The 27048-nt window shown below is 47.0% G+C and overlaps 1 protein-coding gene across 1 annotated transcript in view; it reads left to right on the forward strand.

Moving 5' to 3' along the window:
• Positions 1-27048, forward strand: part of PAPPA (pappalysin 1) — a 203974-nt gene that overhangs the window by 73503 nt on the left and 103423 nt on the right. The window lies entirely within an intron of this gene.

Consider the following 27048-nt stretch of genomic DNA (forward strand, 5'->3'; position numbering starts at 1 on the left):
GTTATAATCAGATCTGATTGACTAAGAATTGCTAAGATCTCTGTGTGACCATCACAGCCAGTAACCAGACAATGGATGGGCCATTCAAACGACTGCTCACTCTATCCCGTTTTCTCCTTCTGGCCTACCCCGTAAGGCAGGCAGCCCCATTGAATGAGCTACTATTAAGTTATTTCACAAGAGCTGGTTTATTTTTGTTGAAAATGATCTCACACTGTGTTTTTTTTTAACAGGTTCTTATACAGAAATAGAAAAGGTTTGCTATTATTAATCTACGGGCTTCACAAGTCAGCTACAAGTTCAGGCAGATCACAGTGGGATTCACTACGCAGGCATTTAGCACGTCCACTCCAGCCTGCAGAGGCTTTAGTCCTAGTCAGACGTACTTGTGGTGACATATGCCGTGAGAAATGCTCACACTGTATGTACGTTGGAAGATAAGAGAAGTGCGTACTCCGTATTCTGATCTGCTAGCGTTTCTGGAATAGGGTTTCAGGAGGATACGGTTTTGCACACCTGACCGTTTCAGCTATTTTAAGCTAAAGTTGCTGTTTGGGGCATGCAGGTAGTTGGGGTTCCAGTGGAGATAGTGACTTGGAAAATGACCGTCGGTATGAAGATTGTTCAAAGTTCTTGTACCCTATTGACCCTTAGTGGACACACGTGAGAGTTCTTTATAGATGGGATTATAGAGTACAGCTCTTTGCAGACCTCATGGGTCTCTTCTTCAAATGTACTGTCTTCCATATATCGATGACGATCATTTGACAACTAAAAGGAAAAGAAGCGCTGTATCCACTTTAGCAATGTGTCTATGGCTGTATTTTGTGCTTGGTTACATTGAGACAAAATATTTAGCTATTAAAGCTGCAGCCCAAGCAATATCCTACATGCGTTTTCATTTAATAAATCAGTTCTGTACTATGGGAAAATACTCATAGCATTTAAAAAAACAAAACAAAAACAACAACTCTGAATGACATTTTTAATGTATTATAATGTAACAAGCATTTTTTGTTTCTATAGCAACCATTTGCAAAGTCGCATCCCCTTCCTCTTTTGAAACAGACTCTGGCCCACCCCTTTTTGAGCCCTGCCCTCTCTCTAGCAGGGCACCAATTGTATCTAGTGACTGCCTGGTCATATGATCTTCCCCACGGAACTTTGCATCTTTGGTCCTCTTCTGCTGCACTGGCAGCCATTTAGTGAACCCCTAGCAAAATCTTCACTGAACGATCACAGGAGAACGGATCGATCGGCAACTTAGCTAATTACTTATCATCGTGTGGGTTTTATTGATGCATGTATTGAAGGGGGGGGGGGGGGCGGACGGCAGCTTGGGCCGCTGCTTTAATGCCAAGGTATACGGTAAAGACAAACAAAACAGGAGGACTTTAACTAATATTAATGACCCCATCTGTAATAAAAATAAACAAAATAAATATCCGTAAATATCAATGGCGAAAGTGCTAGTTCCCATCCTACAGTATATAACGTCACCTGTGCGAAGCATAACAACACCGCAGAGGGAGAAGCAGAGGGAGGAAAATTGGTACTGTCATTTGTGTAATGAGAAAGTGGGAGGGGAAGGTTGAGTTATGGGGGGTACTGACCCGCGACTGGAATCTGCAACGCGGAACTGGCCATTTCATGACTTTTGAGTCACCCAGAACGGCTACCATGGATTTGAAATAAGTCATGTTGTCAATTGTAATGCAAGTGGGGGGGAAGCTCCGGCTTTGGCTGCAAAGGGAGTTCTTGCTCCCGCTATTTCTGAATTGGTGCTATAGAACAGGGGAGCGCAAACTTTTGCTGCCACACCCCCCTGTCTGGCCCCCCCCTACCTTGCAGCTGCGTCAAATGACGCTGCGGGGTCATGCCACGTCACATCACGTGACCCACGGCGTCATTTGACACGTGCGATGTCACATGATCCTGCAGCGTCATTTGATGCCGCGTTGCTATGGCGACACGTCACAGCGTCTGAATCATGGTAAATTTATTGTTGCAAAGGTTTCACGTGATCCCCCGCCATTTAATTGAAATGCCTCGGGGAAGAGCGCGGGGCCTCTGCAACCGCCCGTACTCCCCACAGAAAAATCTCCCGCCCCCCAGTTTGCGCACCCCTCTTCCTACAGGCTAACTCATCTGCAAATTTCCAGAAACAGTCGAGTGACTGATACAAAATGTGTTACATTAAAATGATTACACTTTCCCCTACACGTAATAACAAGGTCACACGTATCCGGTGACCTTCCAGCATCACCCAACTGATCTTGTCTGGCCAGACACTGAGCTTTAAAGGGCAACAATTTAGATACAGAAAGTGTAGCAACTTGGGCCTGTAGGGCAGTAACCCTTTAACTGCCCTATAGGGACCAAAACTCACTGAGCTAATTTTGCACGGTTGCTACACGCGTATATAAGGGGCTGTATAAGAGGCTGTATAAGATGCTGTATAAGGGGCTGTATAAGAGGCTGTGCGGTATTGACCTGGATTAGTTCTATCTCCAACTTGGAATGGGCCATACCAAAGCAGAAGCAATGGTCTTTACAAAGTACCCGAATCCCACAGATATGCGCAGTCAGAATCGCCATGATGCCGGCACCAGGCTTTATTTGGTCTTTAGGCAGTTTATACAGAAACGTTTCAACTCCTGCGGGTCAGTAAACCCTTCTTAGGGCCGTGGGCTGTGCTGGGCGGAGGAGTCGTTAAGGAAGTGTTAGAAAACCCCTCTGTGGTGTGTCATTTCCCAACCTCTCAAAATGATGTACTAGGGATGAGTGTGTGAGGAGAATCCTGCATTTCAATAATAGTTGTATTAAATGTGTGTATATGTATATATACATTGAACAAACAAAAGACTAAGACAATCCCCGAAAGCAGCACTCTAAATATACCACAAAATAACTGATAACATAATACCAAAAGACCAGGAAACTAAAGTCAAAATAGAAAATGAATAGATTTTAATAGCGAGCAAAAAGAACACTAACATTTAAAAACATATACACACTAAGGGCAGCAAAAAATACAAAAAGACTGTGATTGACTAAAATTTACAAAAATCAATAATGCTGAAAAATAAATCAAAAGCAAAAAATGTGTCTGCACAATGAGCCTGATAACTATATAAAGCGACACAAAGAAAGCTGAATATTTAAAAAAAAAACCTGGTAAAGACCTAAGCTAAAAAGGTAGATAACTAAGCTAAGGGCATAAAGAAAGGTATGGCATAAATAAACGTATATACAAAAATGATGTACATAAGAAAAATAATAACTTAAACCAAGGGGGAGGCACAGGGGAGACAAAATGAAACAAAGACTCAAACCCTGAACAGCAATACAAAATATCAAAATCAAAAAAAGATGCATACAATGCCTGTGGTGGCTGCACAAAAGCACGTAAGACACATGGCTGTAGAATCACAAAAAGCCAGTGCTGTTTGCACATATGAAACAACCTAGAGTAAGGGTTCCATAGGAGATAATGACTCCAGATAGCAGAGAAAATGGTACTCAGCTGCCATATAGTGATGATGGAGTCAGTCCCACGGAGTTAAACTCCAGGATGTGTGGAAATAAGTCATACAGTCCACAGGATAAGCACCAAGAGTCACGCCAACAAAATAATGACTAGCTGCCTAGAGTGGACACTCAACGCGTTTCAGCCAAGGGAGCAACCTTCCGGGAAGAAGGCCCCCTTGGCTGAAACGCGTTGAGTGTCCACTCTAGGCAGCTAGTCATTATTTTGTTGGCGTGACTCTTGGTGCTTATCCTGTGGACTGTATGACTTATTTTCACACATCCTGGAGTTTAACTCCGTGGGACTGACTCCATCATCACTATATGGCAGCTGAGTATCATTTTCTCTGCTATCTGGAGTCATTATCTCCTATGGAACCCTTACTCTAGGTTTCATATGTGCAAACAGCACTGGCTTTTTGTGATTCTACAGCCATGTGTCTTACTTGCTCTTGTGCAGCCACCACAGGCATTGTATGCATCTTTTTTTGATTTTGATATTTTGTATTGCTGTTCAGGGTTTGAGTCTTTGTTTCATTTTGTCTCCCCTGTGCCTCCCCCTTGGTTTAAGTTATTATTTTTCTTATGTACATCATTTTTGTATATACGTTTATTTATGCCATACCTTTCTTTATGCCCTTAGCTTAGTTATCTACCTTTTTAGCTTAGGTCTTTACCAGGGTTTTTTTTTTTTAAATATTCAGCTTTCTTTGTGTCGCTTTATATAGTTATCAGGCTCATTGTACAGACACATTTTTTGCTTTTGATTTATTTTTCAGCATTATTGATTTTTGTAAATTTTAGTCAGTCACAGTCTTTTTGTATTTTTTGCTGCCCTTAGTGTGTATATGTTTTTAAATGTTAGTGTTCTTTTTGCTCGCTATTAAAATCTATTCATTTTCTATTTTGACTTTAGTTTCCTGGTCTTTTGGTATTATGTTATCAGTTATTTTGTGGTATATTTAGAGTGCTGCTTTCGGGGATTGTCTTAGTCTTTTGTGTGTTCAATATTATTGTTATCCCCTAGCACCTACAGTTTCCCATTTACTCTAGGCTTACTTGGTTTATTTTTTATTCCAAGATAGTCAATATTACTTATTGGGTCTGGTTTTTCCACATATATATGTAGTGTGAGCAACATTCTTTTTGTGTGTTTGTCTTATATTTGCTGATGTATATATACATGTTTGTGTCTATAATATATAATATATCAAATAAAAATTCCACGTGTGAGCACATTCACAGGTCTCAGACAGGTCGGCAACCCTGCCTTTCCCCATTATCTCTTAGCATACAGTGCTTCCTCTGCAGCCAGGGATTCTGGGTAATGACATACAAATGAGCACACGGTGTCACCTTTTGCTTCTTGTCCATTTTAACATGGACCCCTATAATCTTATGCTTGCCGCATGGTGTGGCTTTTTCAGCGCAGCCTGGGTTAAAGAAGTGCAGATCCAATAACCCTACTCACAGACAGATGTTTTGACCTTTTGGGTCTCATCACTGTTGTGTGTGTGTGTGTGTATATATATATATGTTCTCACTGCCTCAAAATGGCAGAAAGGTGGCAAAGGGTAATGAAGATGATGTGTATTGGCTCTTGTCATGGTGGATTCAACCATACTGTGAAAACTTGGGCAGCTAAAGTGGGAACGGTATTGACCAATATCCAGTTGAGACAGGCATGGCAAGTAAGGCCTCAACCCACAAATATGAAATACATAGAAAAGCAATGGCCACCATTGTCCAGACTGTTCCTGAGCTTGACAGCGTTCAGGCAGAAGGCGTTGAGGTACAGGGCGCCGAGACTGTCCAGAGGTTAATCTCCAGCGTACTATGACAAACCATTATGAAAGAACATAGATTATAGCTGAAAGCGTAGGAAAAACTGGAGGAACCGCTAACAAAAAACAGGATAAGAACGCAGTAAATGAGGCAATGCCGTTACGGCTGGAAATGAAGCAATCCCTCGATGCAAAGAAAAAATTGCATATACAGAGCTGTGCGAGACGATTTCCTGGTAAGCGATTTCCTGGTAAGATCGCGCCCCGGCCCTGCCGCGCGCTTACGTCGCAACCTTGCGCGGTCCCACGGAGACAGTAAGTGTGGCTACATCAGTAACTGCAATATGCTCAAGAAAACAATACTTGAGCAGATGAAACCAGCACTGATGAACCGTGTGTCCTTCCAGAAGAAGTAGCCAAAGTAATGAAATACATGAAGAATGGAAAGGGGATGATGGTGGGACTCCTGAAATTCCTAAAGGAAGCTGGGGGAGAAGTGGCCAATCTCTAGCAGGACATTTCCAGGATAGTGGAGCAAAGTCATGGTTATTCTCATCCATAAGGCACGTTCTATAGTGCCGGGCGCGTGCTACGCCGTGCGCGCGGATTTTTAGTTGGCTGACGTTAGTCAGCCTTTCTATAGAAGGGCCGCGCGCGCGCGTCAGGGAGAGGGGAGCCGACAGACAGCGGCGAAGATGAAGAAATTCATCTTTTCGCGCCGCTGCCTGCGCTCAAATGTGTGTATGTGTGTATGTGTGTATGCGTGGATGTGTGTTTGTATGTGTGTATGCATGTATGCATGGATGTGTGTTTGTATGTATGTGTGCGTGTGTATGTGTGTATGCATGTATGCGTGGATGTGTGTTTGTATGGATGTGTGTGTATGTGTATGTATGTATGTATGTATGCGTGGATGTGTGTTTGTATGGATGTGTGTGTATGTGTATGTATGTATGTATGTATGCGTGGATGTGTGTTTGTATGGATGTGTGTGTGTGTGTGTATGTGTGTATGTATGCATGTATGCGTGGATGTGTGTTTGTATGGATGTGTGTGCGTGTGTGTGTGTGTATGTGTGTATGTATGTATGTATGCGTGGATTTGTGTTTGTATGGATGTGTGTGCGTGTGTGTGTATGTATGCATGTATGCGTGGATGTGTGTTTGTATGGATGTGTGTGTGTGTGTATGTATGTATGCATGTATGCGTGGATGTGTGTTTGTATGGATGTGTGTGCGTGTGTGTATGTATGTATGCATGTATGCGTGGATGTGTGTTTGTATGGATGTGTGTGTGTGTGTGTGTGTGTGTATGTATGTATGCATGTATGCGTGGATGTGTGTTTGTATGGATGTGTGTGCGTGTGTGTGTATGTATGTATGCATGTATGCGTGGATGTGTGTTTGTATGGATGTGTGTGTGTGTGTGTGTGTATGTATGTATGCATGTATGCGTGGATGTGTGTTTGTATGGATGTGTGTGCGTGTGTGCGTAAATAACTGCAGAAGGTAAAAAAAAATATTTAATAAAGTTTTTTTTCTTTACAAAAATCTTATCTAGGACTTACTTTCACTCACACAAACCATGCACACACATATACTCACACATATACTCACACATACATACACATACATACACATACACACACATATACCTTACCTGCAGCTCCCGGCACTATATACACGGAAAGCATGCGGCACGTGCACGCGCGTTCGCATAGGAACGCACGGCCGCATGCTGTATAGAACAGCCCTAAGAAACAAGGCTTTAAGAACTACAGACCAATCGGTCTACTTCCGATCACAAGATTCTTAGGAAACACTCAGATTGGCTGCAGCCGACCCTGGACGTTGCCCGGCCTAGAGAACAAGTCCACATCCATGTTGTAATAATATGAACTTTATTTATATAGCGCTTTTTTCCCAATGGGACTTAAAGCGCATCACACTTACAAAAAGGGAAGAAGAAGAAAACATTTAAGGTACTGTATAAAATAGACCATAAACAAGGAAAGATACGATACAGGATGGGGCGGTGCTGTCGCTATTTAATGCCGGACAGGTTGTGGGTCAGTAATACAATGCCTGGGTAAGTAGGTCGGTCCTAAGACTGTTTTTATTGACTCTCAGAGAGGGGCCTCTCCCGCTGTACGAGGCAGACTGATCCAGAGAGTGAGAGCAGCGCGGCTAAGAGCTCGGAAGTCACGGAGATTCTGGGAACGGTTAGGAGTCCTTCACCCGCAGATGGAAGTGAGAGAATGGGAGTGCAGGGAGCTAGGAGCTCTCGGGTTGCTGGGACCCTGGGCATGTCGGGCTTTGTATGTCAACAAACCAATCTTGAAATAAATTCACCATTTTACAGGCAGCCAGAGCAGAGAACGGAGAACAGGGGTCATGTGGCAAGAACGGGTCCGGTTAGTTAAGAGCCTGGTCGCAGAATGCAAGGAGGGATTTTCCAAAGTAATGAATACCGTATACCACTCAATTTAGGATTCTTAGATTACGAAAAAGCATTTAATTCTGTCTACACCTCGGCCATTTTAAATGCATAAAGAAGACAAAATATTGAAGAAGCGTATATTGGGGTTAGTATTGGTATTCACGTGGATGCCACTAGATTACATGAATATACAAGCAAAATAAAGATGAGCACGGGTGTGTGACAGTGGGAAAACTTTGAATAGTGAAGGAAAAGGAATACAAATCAATGGTGAAAAACGTTCCTAAAATTTGCTGATTGTATTGTATTGTATGTCTTTATTTATATAGCACCATAAATGGACATAGTGCTTCATAGTAGTAATACATATCATATAAATAACAAATAATATAAATAACAGGTCATGGGAATAAGTGCTTCAGACATAATAGTAACATTAAGGAAGAGGAGTCCCTGCTCCGAGGAGCTTACAATCTAATTGGTAGGTAGGGAGAACGTACAGAGACAGTAGGAGGGAATACTAGTAAGTGCGTCTGCAGGGGGCCAAGCTTTGTGTCATGTGTCCAAGATTATCCAGTGCTACTCATATGCTTCTTTAAGCAGATGTGTCTTAAGGTGGGTCTTAAAGGTGGATAGAGAGGGTGCTAGTCGGGTATTGAGGGGAAGGGCATTCCAGAGGTGCGGGGCAGAAAGTGAGAAAGGTTTAAGGCGGGAGAGAGCTTTAGATACAATGGGGGTAGAAAGAAGACATCCTTGAGAAGAACACAAGAGTCGGGATGGTGCATAACGAGAAATTAGGGCTGAGATGTAAGGAGGGGCAGAAGAATGTAAAGCTTTAAAAGTGAGGAGGAGAGTTGAGGGCGAGATACGGGATTTGATCGGAAGCCAGGAGAGGGATTTCATGAGGGGAGATGCGGAGACAGATTTAGGAAAGAGTAGAGTGATTCTGGCAGCAGCATTTAGGATAGATTGTAGGGGAGACAGGTGAGAGGCAGGAAGGCCGAACAGCAGGAGGTTGCAGTAATCGAGACGGGAGGGAATGAGGGCCTGAGTCAGAGTTTTAGCAGTCGAGTAACAGAGGAAAGGGCGTATCTTTGTGATATTGCGGAGGAAAAAGCGACAAGTTTTAGAAACGTTTTGAATATTAGAGGAGAATGAGAGAGAGGAATCAAGTGTGACCCCCTAGGCAGTGTTCTTGGGCTACTGGGTGAATGATCGTATTTCCAATAGTAATGTGGAAGGAGGTAGTAGGGCCAGGTTTGGGAGGAAGTATAAGGAGCTCTGTTTTTGCCATGTTAAGTTTCAGTCGGCAGATGGCCATCCAGGATGATATTCCATAGAGGCATTCAGAAACTTTGGTCTGTATAGCAGGTGTAAGGTCAGGGGTTGAAAGGTAAATTTGTGTGTCGTCAGCATAGAGGTGATATTTAAACCCAAAAGATGTGATTAGGTCACCTAGAGAGAGTGTGTAAAGAGAAAAGAGATGCTGATCACATTGCTGTTTCTGCCACAAGTCCACAAGAACTCCAGCAACAATCGGAGAACTTGCGGAAGTAATCCCAGCAAGACTAAAGGAACGTGTAAAAACGATGCCTTCCTTGGCCAGCAAGTATAAAAAGATGAGGATCCAACTAATTGAATCAATAGGCGAATGTTCGCCGACATGCCTGTCTCTTGTTCCGTGTGTGATGCTGTGACGATGTAGATTCATTCTCTTGTTTAGCCACTGTCCCGTCTTGTCGGTGAACATTTCTCTGACTCTTGCCATAAGAAGAATGATCTGAAGTTGGCCATACTCAAAGGTAATCTTAGAACACCAAAAGAGAGACGTTTGCATGAATACAAATTTATGAGACTGTTCGGGACACTCACCGGTGGCCTAAACCGAGACCGCAGCTTCATGAATCACTACCCTTAGTTTTGAAAAGTTGCATCTGAACAAACCACAAGACTTCTGGAACAATGTCCTTTCGACAGACGAGACCAAAGTGGAGATGTTTGGCCATAATGCACAGCGCCACGTTTGGCGAAAACCAAACATAGCATATCAGCAGAAACACCTCATACCAACTGTCAAGCACGGTGGTGGATGGGGGATGATTTGGGCTTGTTTTGCTGCCACAGGACCTGGGAACCTTGCAGTCATTGAGTAGAGCATGAACTCCTCTGTTTACCAAAGTATTCTAGAGTCAAATGTGAGGCCATCTGTCCGACAGCTAAAGCTTGGCCGAAACTGGGTCATGCAACAGGACAATGATCCCAAGCACACCAGCAAATCTACAACAGAATGGCTGAAAAAGGAAGAATCAAGGTGTTGCAATGGCCCAGTCAAAGTCCATACCTCAACCCGATTGAAATGCTGTGGTTGGACCTTAAGAGAGCTGTGCATAAACAAATGCCCACAAACTTCAATGAACTGAAGCAACGTTGTAAAGAAGAGTGGGCCAAAATTCCTCCACAACGATGTGAGAGACTGATAAAGTCATACAGAAAACGATTACTTCAAGTTATTGCTGCTAAAGGTGGTTCTACAAGCGATTGAATCATGCAGTGTACCTAGTTTTTTACACATGGGTTCTCCATTTTGGCTTCATTTTTGTTAAATAAATCATGACACGGTGTAATATGTCATGTGTTGCTGTTCATCTGAGGTTGTATTTACCTAATTTTAAGACCTGCAAAGGAACAGATGATTGTTATTATGTCCTGATATGTAAAAGCATAGAATTCAGAGGGTGTACTTTCTTTTTCACACCACTGTATGTGTATATATATAAGCCTATAGGGAACCATGTTAAAATGGTTTTTGAAGCAAAAAGTGGCACTCTGTGCTCATTTGCATGTCATTTCCCAGAATCCCTTGCTGCAGTGGAAGTGCTGTGTGCTGAGTGATAATGGGGAAAGGCGGGGTGGCAGACCTGTCTAAGACATGCAGATGAGCATACAGTTGTATTTACATTTGTATATATATATATATATATACATACATACACATACACACTGTATGGTGACATGAATTTGGGTCCATATATCGTGGTCTAGTCCAGTAAAGACTCGTACCCCCCCTTCCAGCAGCTTCCTCTTCACGTCTTTGCTGTGTGTGGTATGAGCCCACATGTGGTCTGTATCAGGGGTGGCCAACTCCAGTCCTCAAGGGCCATCTACAGGTCAGGTCTTCAACTGAGCAACTAATTGAGCCACCTGTGATGAAGTAGTAATATCCAGAAAACCTGACCTGTTGGTGGCCCTTGAGGACTGGAGTTGGCCACCTCCGGACATGCTGCAGGGCCGCACGTTATAGGCTTGTCCAGCACTGCAGGGGCTAGGAATAATGTCAGCCCCTATATGGAGACTCATTGAGAAGGGGCTGTATCAGGCACCATCTTTCCTGTGCCCAGGAAGAGCTTGATGTGCAGCGTCTGTGCTAAACTGGCCGTGATGTAGTTACATCTTCACTACCACAGCCAGATCTGTCTAATAATGGTGTCCCTGTGCTGTATAGGTCTGTAATTGCACATGTATACAGTATATACATGTATGTTCCCTACCTTATTAGGGCCAAGGAAGTACGTAGCTTACTAGTAATCAATCTGCCTCTGACGTCGGTTAATCAGGTTCAAATCCCATTATCAGTTCTCCTTCAACTTTGGGACCCGTTATCTCCCTGTGCCTCTAGCACCAATAGTTCGAAAGCAAGGACCCGGTGTATGGTGCCACTGTCTAAGGGGCAAAAAGCACAACCAGTGTGCGTATCGACAGGGGTACACTTGTAGACAGATGTACAGTTTGGTCTGTTATTTTTTACTCCATTGTCCCTCTCCCATGGCGTGTAAAGCCAGACTGGTTACTGTTAATGGTTTCTGTCTTCCACCTTCCCTCTCTCCCATCCCTCCACCTCCCCATTGTATCCAGCCTGCTCGGAGAGGCCGGCAGTGGCAAGAGGTCCTATGCAACCCCTTCGGGGGCCTCCGCCATCCCACTCAGCCCCCACTAACGTAGCAGCAGCAGCAGCAGCAGCAGCGAGGGGAAGGCGTGTCTCGCTGGCTGCACCTGCCGTCTCATCTCTATACACGCAGACCTGCATCTCAAAGCAGCTGCAATAACAGATTAACATGACAATTCCTGCGTTTCCCTGCTCTCCTTTCATGAACACATTTCTCTGCGACCCCCCCCCCCCCCCCCACCAACTTCCCTCGGCCGCTGCAACGATGGCGTCTCCGGCGTGCTCCCCTTCCGCAACCGACTTCTCCCCCCCCCCCACCTCCCTCGTCCCACCCCACAACATTTGTTTTCATTATTATTTTATTATCATTCAAACGTACGCGAAACAATTCACAATTCTTGGTGCTAAACTGCAGCGGTGGCGGGGTGGGAGCGGGGAGGGAGCGGGGAGGGAGCGGGGAGGGGGGTTAGATGTAGTTGGATTGTGTCCTAAACTGACCTCGGCAGAACTGTAATAAGAGCCTCTGGTAGGAAGGTAAGCGTGAGCTCCCAGCGGAGCTGCTCAGAGTCGGGATTCCCCCCCACCCACCCCCCACTTTTTTTTATAGCAGAAAACGATGCTCCAATTCAAGGAGGGGGAAGAGCCCGGCGGAGGACACAAAGGCTGTCGCTCTAATCCCCCCAAACACATGTGTAACGCTGTAACGTAAGCGCTTTTATCAATCAACTGGGTTCGTTCATAAAGAAGAAAAAGTTAGAATATGACTTTTAGAACATGGGGTGCTCGACTCCAGTCCTGGAGACCCCGCCATGCCCCACCCCAACCCCCCAACAGGGCAGGTTTTCAGGATATCCCTGCTTCAGCATAGGTGACCCAATCAGTGAGCCACTGATTGAGCCACCTGTGCTGAAGCAGGGATATCCTGCAAATCTGCCCTGTTGGTGGCCCTTCAGGAGTGGAGTTGGCCAGCCGTTGACGGAGCCACCTGTGCTGAAGCAGGGAGATCCTGAAAACCTGGCCCCGTTGGTGGCCATTGTGGACTGGCGTTGTCAAGCTATTGACTGAGCCACTGTTTGAGCCACCTATGCTGAATCAGGGATATCCTTAAAACCTGACCTGTTGGGGGACGGGGGTCTTCAGGACATTAGTTGAGCCCCCTGTTGTAGCATGTGACTCTGTAACTGCTTTCTGCTCACTACACCAGGTGGGAGGTGTGCGTAGCAGCGTTAACAACAACAGCAAAAATGTACATTTTTCACCCAGATGGATTTTATATCGTTTCTGGCCCTGTTTTAATCTGGCAGCGATAATTTGCGGGATTGCAGACCTCTTGGCAGCCTTTGGGACTGACTCCTGGGCATGCTGGGGCATGTCCGCTGCCGTGGGGAGTCTCGGCTCGGTTTAAAGTGTTCTATATGTTATTTATATGATCCAGAAAAGGGTCCATTGAGACGCCTGACATTGTACCACCTCTCCCCCCCAAAATCCTCCTCCTCTTTCGTCCCAGGGGAACACTGAAGGGGCAGTGGATTTATTTGCCTACAATAAAGTATAGATGGTCAGGTCCCCCTCGCACAGCGCTGGAATAGCAGGCGCCCGTGTTAGTTTAGCACCTAGAAAGTACCCCTGCAATCTGCAAACCATTAATAGGGGCAGTTACACATGGGGGGGCGGGGGAAGGCTTTTAAGAAAATGTTAACTTGTTAAAGGCGCAATCCCAGCAATATCCTATGTGGTTTTGTTTTTTTTAAATAAATCAGTTCTGTAGTATTAGATACTTACTTTAATTTTTTTTTAAATTCAACTCAATGCCATTGTTAATGAGTGTTAATATACTGAGCATCCTGTGATTTCTATAGCGGGCTTTAACCCACCTCCTCAGCAGTGCAAGATCTTTGCAACACTTTCCTGTTTGGGATCATTTGTTGCCAATGTTCCCAGCAGTTTGAGCTGCAAACTGTAAGAATGGAAAATAGATTGATTGAAGCGCGGAGGCAGCCATTTAGTGAGCCCTGGGAAGCAGGATCTTTGCTGATTGATCACTGGAGAACCAATCAATCGGCAGCTAAGGTAATTAGTTTCCAATAAAGGTGATCACAGGCTGCATATATTTAAAAAAAAAAAAACATTTTTAAGGAGCCTCTTTAAAAGTGTTTGCTAATTTGCTTCCTATGAAAGTGAATAACTTTCTATTTTCTCTGGTCCATGTAATTCTGACCTTATCTGGTAATTAGTGCTCTTCTCCTTTATCTCTAACTGTGCTCTAAATCTGGATCAACAATATCCCTGTGCATAACTGAACAGCAGTTTACAAACAGTCTTATCACAACCGAGATGGTGTAAAGATCGTTAAAAAAAACCAAAGCATTTGGATACTATGAAAACATTGAATTTAAAGCAAATTATTTGAAAATACTTCTATTTCTCTGATTTATTTGTTTCAGACGGTGTGAATTACCTATATTTAATCCCTGAAACATGCCCCCAGTCAGTGTTTCACTTTGATCCATAGAGGGTCTGACCCTTTATATAAACAAATATCAAAAAGTCCAACTGTTCAAAGTACCTACAGCATGTAGCATGTCAGAGGGGCATCATTCTTCATTTCAAGCGGCAGAACAAATGGAACCTTAATTCGTTTTGTCATATATATGTAATATGAATAGACAATACCGTTCTGTGGCTAACAAAATGCTTTTAACATCTATCTATAGATATATAGATATATGAGAGAGAGAGAGAGAGAGAGAGAGAGAGAGAGAGAGAGAGAGAGAGAGAGAGAGAGAGAGAGAGAGAGAGAGAGAGAGAGAGAGAGAGAGAGAGAGAGAGAGAGAGAGAGAGAGAGAGAGAGAGATTTGTATATCTCCCATTGCGCCAACATGAATAAGGTTATAATTAGGGTTTCCAGGTGTCCAATATTGAACCAAACTGTCCTGTATTTGGACTAAAAAAGGAGAGGTAATACTGGACATGTATGTGTATACCGGTATTACCTCTCTGGGTGTGTATGTGTATACCGGTATTACCTCTCTGGGAGTGTATGTGTATACCGGTATTACCTCTCTGGGTGTGTATGTGTATACCGGTATTACCTCTCTGGGAGTGTATGTGTATACCGGTATTACCTCTCTGGGTGTGTATGTGTATACCGGTATTACCTCTCTGGGCGTGTATGTGTATACCGGTATTACCTCTCTGGGCGTGTATGTGTATACCGGTATTACCTCTCTGGGAGTGTATGTGTATACCGGTATTACCTCTCTGGGCGTGTATGTGTATACCGGTATTACCTCTCTGGGCGTGTATGTGTATACCGGTATTACCTCTCTGGGCGTGTATGTGTATACCGGTATTACCTCTCTGGGCGTGTATGTGTATACCGGTATTACTTCTCTGGGCGTGTATGTGTATACCAGTATTACCTCTCTGGGTGTGTATGTGTATACCGGTATTATCTCTCTGGGTGTTACGCCGGTGCTGCCCGCAGACCAGACCCGTCCCCTGTGCTGAGGTGGGACGTAGGGATACATGCACCCGCAGCAAAGGGAGCGTGTCCGGAGTGTGGTGTTATTGTTGCCAGGCCAGGTATAGTAGTGAAGACAATACTTGCCGGTACCGGTAGTAGAGGAGTAGTTATTGCCGTTGCCAAGATCAGGGATGCCAGAAGTCACGAAGTCCAAGTAGAGCCAAAGTCGAGAGCCAGAGGGGGTAGTCGTCCAATCCGCGTCAATACCTGAGGAGTCACTGATAGAAAAGTCAAATGCTTCCATACAGAACTATGTCGAGCGACGAGTGATGGGAAGCACAGGCATAATAAAGCTGGGCAGGCCAATGGGAAAAGGGGGCACACCTGGAGGACTGCAAGGAGTCCTCCCTGATAGGAGAGAGGTGTTACAGCCCAGCTGAGTGTAATCATTGATTTGCCTTGAACTGTGTGATGCTTGGGGGCGACGCCTCACTGCAGAAGCAGTGGTTAAAAGTGCTCTGTTAGGCGTGTGCTCTGTAAGCTGGGAATGCATGCACATAACGTCTGGGGCTGGCGTGCGTGTAGGTGTGCGTGTAGAAGGACGTGGGCGCGCCCGGCGCTGAGCAGAGGAATCGCCGAGGGGAGTGATCCCGCGACGGCGGCAGGGGCGAGGAGCCGTGGAGACCGGTAAGGCAGGATTATTTTGTGTGTCCAGGGACTCCTTGCGGAGAGGAAGTGCTCTGTGTGGGAAGCGAGGAGAACGCCGATTCCTGACAGTACCCCCCTCTTCAGGAACGGCCTCAGGACGGTCCAAGAACAGTTTCTCTGGAAACTTTTTCCTGAAGGACTTAAGAAGGGCCGGGGCATGAATGTCCTTTGAAGGTACCCAGGATCTCTCTTCAGGGCCAAAGCCCTTCCACTGCACCAAGAACTGGAGCTGACCCCATGATAGGCGAGAATCCAAAACAGAGTGAACTTCGTATTCCTCGTTATTTTGTACAGTAATGGGATCCGGTTTACGAGTCTGATCCGGAAAGAAGTGACTGGAGATAAATGGTTTTAAGAGGGACACATGGAAGACATTGGCAATCTTCATACTGGGTGGTAGTTGGAGCCGGAATGCCACATGATTGATTTGTTCACAAATAGGGAAGGGGCCCAGGAACTTAGGTGCCAGTTTAGGAGATGGTACCTTGAGGTGGATATTCCTAGAGGAGAGCCATACCAAATCCCCTGGTTTGTAACTGGGCGCCGAACGACGACGACGATCGGCCTGTAGTTTCGATCTGCGGGAGGAGTTGAGAAGGGTAGACTGAATCCTGGACCATGCGGTTTGGAGGGAAGAAATGCGTTGATCTACGGCTGGTACTCCAGAAGGGATGTTGGGGATGGGAAGACAGGGAGGGTGGAACCCATAATTTATAAAGAAGGGAGACTCCCGGGTGGACTTGTTTTTTGCAGAATTGACGGCATACTCTGCCCAAGAGAGGAGTTGAGCCCAATCATCCTGGAAATCGGATATAAAATATCTCAGGTACTTCTCCAGGGATTGATTGATTCTCTCCGTTTGTCCATTGGACTGAGGATGATAGGCGGAAGAGAAGAAAGAAGAGATGACCAATCTCTTCGTGAAAGCTCTCCAAAATTTGGATACGAACTGAGAACCTCTGTCAGAAACAATGGACGAAGGGATCCCATGAATCCGGAAAATCTGCTCCGTAAAGATATCAGCAAGGGCGGGGGAGGTGGGTAATCCTTTAAGTGGAATGAAATGGGACATCTTGGAGAACCTGTCCACGACCACCAAGATAGTGTTCATTCCTCTGGACCTGGGCAACTCCACAATGAAGTCCATAGAAATGTGGAACCAGGGGCGGTCGGGAACTGGAAGGGGTAACAGAAAACCCTGAGGCTTTTGACGGAGAGTCTTGCTTTGAGCGCACGTGGGGCATGCGCGGGTAAATTCCAGAATATCTTGAGACATCCTTGGCCACCAGAAATTCCGACGAATAAGATCAGTAGTCTTCTTAAAACCTGGATAACCTGCAGATTTAGAGGAGTGACCCCAAGACAGGACTTCTGGAACAAATTTGGATGGTACAAAGAGTTTGTTGTCGGGAACGACCAAGTACTTGGGAATGCGTCTCTGGGAGTGCAAAATCTTGTCAAGATTCTTGAAAGTAGACGTGGCGAGAATCCTCTCATGTGGAAGGATAGTCTCCAACGATTCCTCTGGCCTCTCCTCAGAAGAATGTATTCGGGAGAGTGCGTCTGCCTTTACGTTCTTGGTCCCGGGGATACAGGACAGGTGAAAATCGAATCGAGAAAAAAACAGAGCCCAACGAGCCTGTCGTGGACCAAGGTGTCGAGCGTTCTCTATGTAAAGAAGGTTCTTGTGGTCCGTGAGAATAGTAAACGGCTCTTTCGACCCCTCCAGCAGGTGTCTCCACTCTTGAAGAGCCATCTTCACGGCCAGAAGTTCCCTGTTACCCACGTCATAGTTCCTCTCGGCAGACGAGAATTTCTTGGAAAAATATGCACAGGGATGTAACTTATCTTGGGACGTGGGTCTCTGAGACAGAACGGCACCAGCACCGCAATCAGAAGCGTCGACCTCCAGTACAAAGGGAAGTTCAATGTCGGGATGACGGAGAATAGGTGCGGATATAAAGGCTTCCTTGAGTGTCTCGAAGGCGGAGATGGCCTCGGATGACCAAGCAGAAGGATCAGCTCCTTTTTTGGTGAGCGCAGTAAGGGGTGCCACAATGGTGGAAAAACTCCATATAATCTTACGATAATAATTAGCGAAGCCTAAAAAACGTTGTATGGCCTTGAGAGAATTGGGTCTTGGCCATTCAGTGACCGCTTGAAGTTTACCGGAGTCCATCATAAACCCCTCATCGGAAATGATATACCCCAGGAACGGAGTAGAAGTCGTATGAAAGGTGCACTTCTCCAGTTTAGCGTATAAATGGTGTTCACGGAGACGGGAAAGGACGTAGGAGGTGTGGCGTATATGGTCCTGGAGATCTTTGGAAAAAATCAGGATATCATCCAAGTATACAATAACAAAAATATTGAGTACCTTACGAAAGACGTCGTTGATGAAATCCTGGAAGACAGCGGGAGCATTACATAAGCCGAAAGGCATTACCAGATATTCGTAGTGTCCACTACGCGTGTTGAAGGCCGTCTTCCATTCATCCCCCTTCCTGATGCGCACCAGGTTATAGGCACCACGTAGATCCAACTTGGAAAAAATCTTGGCCCCCTGTAATTTATCGAACAGTTTGGTAATAAGGGGAAGGGAGTAACGATTTTTAATAGTGATGTGATTTAAACCCCTGTAGTCGATGCAAGGCCTCAACGACCCATCCTTTTTCTTGACAAAGAAAAACCCAGCCCCTGCTGGGGAATTGGAGTGACGAATAAAGCCTTTTTTGAGATTCTCCTGGATATATTCATCCATAGCGTGAGATTCTGGTAACGACAAGGGGTAGGTCTTGGTCTTGGGTAGAGAGTAACCAGGAACTAGATCGATTGGACAATCGTAAGTCCTGTGTGGCGGCAAGAGGTCTGACTGTACCTTATTGAAAACGTCCCGGAATTGATGGTAAACGGAAGGTAGAATAACTTCGGGAACAGAGGTATTGGCCAGCAGTTGATGAGTCTCGCCTGACCTCGGCCTCCAGGAAATGGGAGCGGAGGAAGTCCAGTCAATGTGAGGATTGTTAAGCTGTAGCCAAGGAAGACCAAGGGTGATGGGTATCCCAGGAGCGTGAATGGCATCGAGAACTAAGGTCTCCTTGTGTAGATGTGAAGACAGAAGCAAGGGAGCCGTCTCTAAGGAGATGTGGGCCGGGGTAAGAGGACGTCCATCGATACCGACGAGTGCGATGGGAACCTTCTTCCTCACTAGTGGTATGCGGTTAACCCTGGCGAATTCTAGATCCACGAAGTATCCTCCAGCTCCTGAGTCAATGAAAGCGGCGGTAGAAGTCTTGAACTTATCGCCTGAAAGGAAGACTGGAAATGTAAGTTTCTTAGGGAGTTCACCTTTAAGAAGGGGACGTGGAGACATTACACCCAGAGAGAGCCCATCTGTACTCACTTGGTGTTCCCGTTTCCCGGACACAATGGACACTCCCGAACCCGATGTTCCCTGGATCCGCAGTAGAAACACAATCCCCCGGCGTGGCGGAACTGCCGTATCGGTGTGCGGATGCGTTGTACCCCCAATTGCATTGGCTCTGGCAACTCCAGTGCAGGACGAAGAGGTGTGGTAGCATTTGCGGGAGCAGGAGTGTTGCTGGGAGTACTGGAGAACGGAACTTGAAAGTTATGGAAGCGAGCGCGCTGACTCTGAGCAGCGTACCTGGATGCGTTGATCCACTCGGATGGCCAAATCAATCAGGACCTCCAGTTGATCCGTCCTGGATTGGCGAGAGAGTTCGTCCTTGATGGGATCTGCCAGGCCTTGCCAGAATGCGGAGACGAGAGCCTCTTGTCCCCAGTTAGTCTCGGCTGCTAGAGTCCGGAATTCCACAGCATACTGTGTCACCATCCGCTGTCCCTGAGTGATCTGGAGGAGAGAAACAGATGCCATCTCCCGACGAGCGGGGGAATCGAATACCTGTTGAAACTCGGCTTTAAATGCTGGGTAATCTTGGGTAAGGTCAGAACGTCGCTCCCAAACCGGGGAAGCCCAAGCCAGGGCGCTGCCAGTGAGGAGGTTATAAATGTAGGCTACTTTCTTGCGATCAGTATTGTAGAGATGGGGGGCCATTTCAAACTGCACCTCACACTGGTTTAGGAAACCCCTACAATCTTGCGGTTCACCTGCATAAGGCTTGGGAGGAGGAATCCTTACATCTGAGCGCTAACTGCGCTTACAGAGTGGGGGCTTACAGTACATCTGGCGGGGTCGCGGTCGGTACCCTGTCTGAGAGTACTGCGACCTGGCGTGTAAGTGCCACAATTTGATCCGCCATGGCCTGGTTTTGCTGAAGCAGATTAGAGAGAAACTGCTGTAGTTCGGTCTGGTCTGCGTCTTGTGGGCTCGACATAATGTTACGCCGGTGCTGCCCACAGACCAGACCCGTCCCCTGTGCTGAGGTGAAGACAATACTTGCCGGTACCGGTAGTAGAGAAGGAGTAGTTATTGCCGTTGCCAAGATCAGGGATGCCAGAAGTCACGAAGTCCAAGTAGAGCCAAAGTCGAGAGCCAGAGGGGGTAGTCGTCCAATCCGCGTCAATACCTGAGGAGTCACTGAGAGAATAGTCAAATGCTTCCATACAGAACTATATCGAGCGACGAGTGATGGGAAGCACAGGCATAATAAAGCTGGGCAGGCCAATGGGAAAAGGGGGCAGGCCTGGAGGACTGCAAGGATTCCTCCCTGATAGGAGAGAGGTGTTACAGCCCAGCTGAGTGTAATCATTGATTTGCATGGAACTGTGTGATGCTTGGGGGCGACGCCTCACTGCAGGAGCAGTGGTTGAAAGTGCTCTGTTAGGCATGTGCTCTGTAAGCAGAGAATGCATGCACATAACGTCTGGGGCTGGCGTGCGTGTAGAAGGCCGTGGGTGCGCACGGCGCAGATGAATCGCCGAGCAGAGGAATCGCCGAGGGGAGTGATCCTGCGACGGCGGCAGGGGCGAGGAGCCGTGGAGACCGGTAAGGCAGGATTATTTTGTGTGTCCAGGGACTCCTTGCGGAGAGGAAGTGCTTTGTGTGGGAAGCGAGGAGAACGCCGATTCCTGACACTGGGCGTGTATGTGTATACCGGTATTACCTCTCTGGGCGTGTATGTGTATACCGGTATTATCTCTTTGGGCGTGTATGTGTATACCGGTATTACCTCTCTGGGCTTGTATGTGTAAACCGGTATTACCTCTCTGGGCGTGTATGTGTATACCGGTGTAACAGGGGACTTATCCCTGTTCAGTAATGTGTCTTTAATCCAGCAGTGTGGTGGTTAACCTCTTGTAGTTAATTACTAAACACCACCTGCCTGAATTAGATGGCTTAGAAAGCCTGTCTTTTGAAAAAGGAAGTGAGAACTCTTTAGCTGACACCTGAGCTGAACTTGGAGACACACTTGTTTTGAGCTCTGCCAAAAGTTAGCAGAGCTGCTTTCAAGACACAAGGCCCAAATAAGACTTCTAAACCTGGATGCTGATTTTCTGTGCACGCTCCGTGCGGTTCCAGGAGAGCAGAGAAGCTTACTTTACAGCTGATAAACAGATAAGACTTTCATTATTAAGAGACTGCTTATATCTGCTTATTTTCATGCTATGTTTGGGGCTGGGGAGAAATGCTTGACTAGGGAGATGTGAATTGGTTGCATAGTGTTTTCACTAGAATTACTCCCAAGTGAATGGAAGCTTTGTTCCCCCCCCCCCCTGTGTTTGGATAATTTTCCTAATGAAAAGGAACAGGCAGAATAAAGCCTATTATAATTTCACGTTATAAAGCCTCCTAATTGTGTACCTCTGTGAACGTCCGTCCACAACCGGTATTACCTCTCTGGGCGTGTATGTGTATACCGGTATTACCTCTCTTTGCGTGTATGTGTATACCGGTTTTACCTCTCTGGGCGTGTATGTGTATACCGGTATTACCTCTCTCGGCGTGTATGTGTATACCGGTATTACCTCTCTGGGCGTGTATGTGTATACCGGTATTACCTCTCTGGGCGTGTATGTGTATACCGGTATTACCTCTCTGGGCGTGTATGTGTATACCGGTATTACCTCTCTGGGCGTGTATGTGTATACCGGTATTACCTCTCTGGGCGTGTATGTGTATACCGGTATTACCTCTCTGGGCGTGTATGTGTATACCGGTATTACCTCTCCAGGCGTGTATGTGTATACCGGTATTACCTCTCCGGGCGTGTATGTGTATACCGGTATTACCTCTCCGGGCGTGTATGTGTATACCGGTATTACCTCTCTGGGCGTGTATGTGTATACCGGTATTACCTCTCTGGGCGTGTATGTGTATACCGGTATTACCTCTCTGGGCGTGTATGTGTATACCGGTATTACCTCTCTGGGCGTGTATGTGTATACCAGTATTACCTCTCTGGGCGTGTATGTGTATACCGGTATTAGCTCTCTGGGCGTGTATGTGTATACCGGTATTACCTCTCTGAGCGTGTATGTGTATACCTGTATTACCTCTCTGAGCGGGAATGTGTATACCGGTATTACCTCTCTGGGCGTGTATGTGTATAGCGGTATTACCTCTCTGGGCGTGTACTGTATGTGTATACCGGTATTACCTCTCTGGGCGTGTATGTGTATACCGGTATTATCTCTCTGGGCGTGTATGTGTATACCGGTATTACCTCTCTGAGCGGCAATGTGTATGCCGGTATTACCTCTCTGGGCGTGTATGTGTATACCGGTATTACCTCTCTGAGCGGGAATGTGTATGCCGGTATTACCTTTCTGGGAGTGTATGTGTATACCGGTATCACCTCTCTGGGCGTGTATGTGCATACCGGTATTACCTCTCTGGGCGTGTATGTGTATACCGGTATTACCTCTCTGGGCGTGTATGTGTATAGCGGTATTACCTCTCTGGGCGTGTATGTGTATACCGGTATTACCTCTCTGGGCGTGTATGTGTATACCGGTATTACCTCTCTGAGCGGGAATGTGTATGCCGGTATTACCTCTCTGGGAGTGTATGTGTATACCGGTATTACCTCTCTGGGCGTGTATGTGTATACCGGTATTACCTCTCTGGGCGTGTATGTGTATACCGATATTACCTCTCTGAGCGGGAATGTGTATGCCGGTATTACCTCTCTGGGCGTTTATGTGTATAGCGGTATTACCTCTCTGGGCGTGTATGTGTATAGCGGTAATACCTCTCTGGGCGTGTATGTGTATACCGGTATTACCTCTCTGGGCGTGTCTGTGTATACCGGTATTACCTCTCTGGGTGTGTATGTGTATACCGGTATTACCTCTCTGGGTGTGTATGTGTATACCGGTATAACCTCTCTGGGCGTGTATGTGTATACCGGTATTACCTCTCTGGGCGTGTATGTGTATACCGGTATTATCTCTCTGGGCGTGTATGTGTATAGCGGTATTACCTCTCTGGGCGTGTATGTGTATACCGGTATTACCTCTCTGGGCGTGTCTGTGTATACCGGTATTACCTCTCTGGGTGTGTATGTGTATACCGGTATTACCTCTCTGGGTGTGTATGTGTATACCGGTATAACCTCTCTGGGCGTGTATGTGTATACCGGTATTACCTCTCTGGGCGTGTATGTGTATACCGGTATTATCTCTCTGGGCGTGTATGTGTATACCGGTATTACCTCTCTGGGCATGTATGTGTATACCGGTATTACCTCTCTCGGCGTGTGTGTGTATACCGGTATTACCTCTCTGGGTGTGTATGTGTATACCGGTATTACCTCTCTGGGCGTGTATGTGTATACCGGTATTACCTCTCTGAGCGTGTATGTGTATACCGGTATTACCTCTCTGGGCGTGTATGTGTATACCGGTATTACCTCTCTGGGCGTGTACACTGCCGACACACTTAATTGCAGTGCGGCCAGATCCGCAAGCCGGGAGATTTCCCGGCTTGCTAGTGGCCGCCCCTCGGCGTGCCGCGCGTCATAGACGCGCGGTCACGCGTCTTCGGGAGCCTGCGCCCCCTGCACGCGCGTCCAGGGCTCCCCGAGGGAGCCCTGGTGTCCCGCGATGTGGGGGACGGCGGCAGGGGGTTCCGGGGGACCCGGCGGACCCCGCAGCGGTAGGGAGAGCGCCCCGATCGGAGGGCGCTCTTCCGCTGCTTCGGCGCGCGCCCGTCACCCTCGGGCGCGCGCCAGGCTACTGCTGCGGCCAAGAACGGGCAAATGCTCAAATAAACTCGGCCGCAGCAGTATGTGTATACCGGTATTACCTCTCTGGGCGTGTATGTGTGTACCGGTATTACCTCTCTGGGCGTGTATGTGTATACCGGTATTACCTCTCTGGGCGTGTATGTGTATACCGGTATTACCTCGCTGGGTGTGTATGTGTATACCGGTATTACCTCTCTGGGCGTGTATGTGTATACCGGTATTACCTCTCTGGGCGTGTATGTGTATACCGGTATTACCTCTCTGGGCGTGTATGTGTATACCGGTATTACCTCTCTGGGCGGGTATGTGTATACCGGTATTACCTCTCTGGGCGTGTATGTGTATAGCGGTATTACCTCTCTGGGCGTGTATGTGTATACCGGTATTACCTCTCTGGGCGTGTATGTGTATACCGGTATTACCTCTCTGGGCGTGTATGTGTATACCGGTATTACCTCTCTGGGTGTGTATGTGTATACCGGTATTACCTCTCTGGGCGTGTATGTGTATACCGGTATTACCTCTCTGGGCGTGTATGTGTATACCGGTATTACCTCTCTGGGCGTGTATGTGTATAGCGGTATTACCTCTCTGGGCGTGTATGTGTATACCAGTATTACCTATCTGGGCGTGTATGTGTATAGCGGTATTACCTCTCTGGGCGTGTATGTGTATACCAGTATTACCTCTCTGGGCGTGTATGTATATACCGGTATTACCTCTCTGGGCGTGTATGTGTATACCGGTATTACCTCTCTGGGCGTGTATGTGTATACCGGTATTACCTCTCATGACATAGTGACATGACCGGCTTGGGGGCTGCAGGATTTCACCGAGCAGGGCTGTGACAAGGGGGCTGGCAGCTTCCTCCATCCCGATTGGCTGCTGCAAGCTAAGGCTGCGTCCAGGGTGATTGTGCTCGAGCGCCGTAACATCACGCTCGGATGTAGCGGGGGCGATTCCTGGCCTGCAGGGTTGCGCGCTGGGGGGGCGTGGCGAGGGCGTGCCGGGGGGCCTGCCCATGACGTCACGTGAGCGGTTCGCCCTGACTGGCCGCCTGGCGACCCTGAGCGTGATTGGGAATATTCGGAGTTCGGAGGACAGCAGATAACACGTTATAACAGCTTTTCCAGCACATCGTGTTCTTCCAGACCACTTGTCTCAATAGGTTTCCTGAGTCACTGGCTCTCAGCACCAGCGCCCCTCGCTTCTCCCTCACTCGGACCTGGAGGAGTGAATCCCTCGCTTCTCACTCGCTTCTCCCTCGCTTCTCCCTCGCTTCTCCCTCGCTTCTCCCTCACTCGGACCTGGAGGAGTGAATCCCTCGCTTCTCCCTCACTCGGACCTGGAGGAGTGAATCCCTCGCTTCTCCCTCACTCGGACCTGGAGGAGTGAATCCCTCGCTTCTCCCTAACTCGGACCTGGAGGAGTGAATATGCTTCATTCAGCTTCTCGGAAGCATACATTGACGTCATTGCATAGCAACCGTCCTAAATAAACAACAACGGTGCATTTTATAAGCCAGGGGTTCTCAACTTCAGTCCTCAAGACCCCCCCTCTCCACCCCCTCCCCCCCCCCCCCCAAGGGCATCCCTGCTTCAGCGCAGCTGGCTCAAACAGTGGCTCATCGAAGAATTGGGTTTACGCAACGTACTCCACTTTCATATCAGCGAATACTAATCCCACTTGTGAGCACATTCATTATGTGTTGGTGTACAGTGCTGCCAGGGATTCTGGGTAATGAGATGCAAATGAGCACAGTGTGTGACACTATAATATCGTACCGGTTGAATGCCTTCTGATACCTTTCCGGGCTGTTACTGTTTTTCGATGTTAAGCCGCGTTTGACATCTGACAGACGCCTCTGTTCCCAATCTGCTACGTTCCTGCATCACCCAGAATACGTTCCACCTTTATTTGGAACATAACACCCATGAAATCTGAAGACTATGATCCTCATATACAAGACCACCAAGTGTTTTTGCATTAAATCAGGCCCCCCACCCCTCCCCCCACACCCAAACACGTCAGGTTCTCAGGATATCCCTGCTTCAGCACAGGTGACTCAATCAGTCCCTGCTTTACCACAGGTTGATCCATCTGTGCTGAAGCTCCTGAAACCCTGACCTGTTGGGGGGGGGGGGGAGGGAGGTCTTGAGGACTGAAGATGAGCACCCCAGCATTACAGGACCACTTCCCCCTGCAGAGGAGGTTTCTGAGCCCCCACTTTTTTGCGTAACGTGCGTGGGCCGCAAAGGGTCTCCGGAGTTCATTCCAGGGACCCTGTTATCGGGGAAGGGACCGTCGGGTGCTCCGGTGGGGAATCAAAATCATTGGCTGCAGGGCCAGCGTGACGGGGAAGAGTTACACATCCGTGTGGTACAGGTGGCACGGTGTCTCCCCCCCCCCCCTCCTTCACACATGCCCCTTTCCCCACCCCCCTCCCTCACACACTGCTCTGTGTATAATACAGATACACGCTGCACTGTGTATAATACAGATACACGCTGCACTGTGTATAATACAGATACACACGCTGCTCTGTGTATAATACAAATACACGCTGCTCTGTGTATAATACAGATACACGCTGCACTGTGTATAATACAGATACACGCTGCTCTGTGTATAATACAAATACACGCTGCTCTGTGTATAATACAAATACACGCTGCTTTGTGTATAATACAGATACACACGCTGCTCTGTGTATAATACAAATACACGCTGCTCTGTGTATAATACAGATACACGCTACTCTGTGTATAATACAGATACACGCTACTCTGTGTATAATACAGATACACGCTGCTCTGTGTATAATACAGATACACGCTGCTCTGTGTATCATACAGATACACGCTGCTCTGTGTATAATACAAATACACGCTGCTCTGTGTATAATACAAATACACGCTGCTCTGTGTATAATACAGATACTCCCTGGTATGTGTATAATACCGATATACGTTGCTCTGTGTATAATACAGATATACGCTGCACTGTGTA

This window comes from Ascaphus truei, chromosome 21, assembly GCF_040206685.1.
Source record: "Ascaphus truei isolate aAscTru1 chromosome 21, aAscTru1.hap1, whole genome shotgun sequence".
Taxonomy (NCBI): Eukaryota; Metazoa; Chordata; class Amphibia; order Anura; family Ascaphidae; genus Ascaphus; species Ascaphus truei.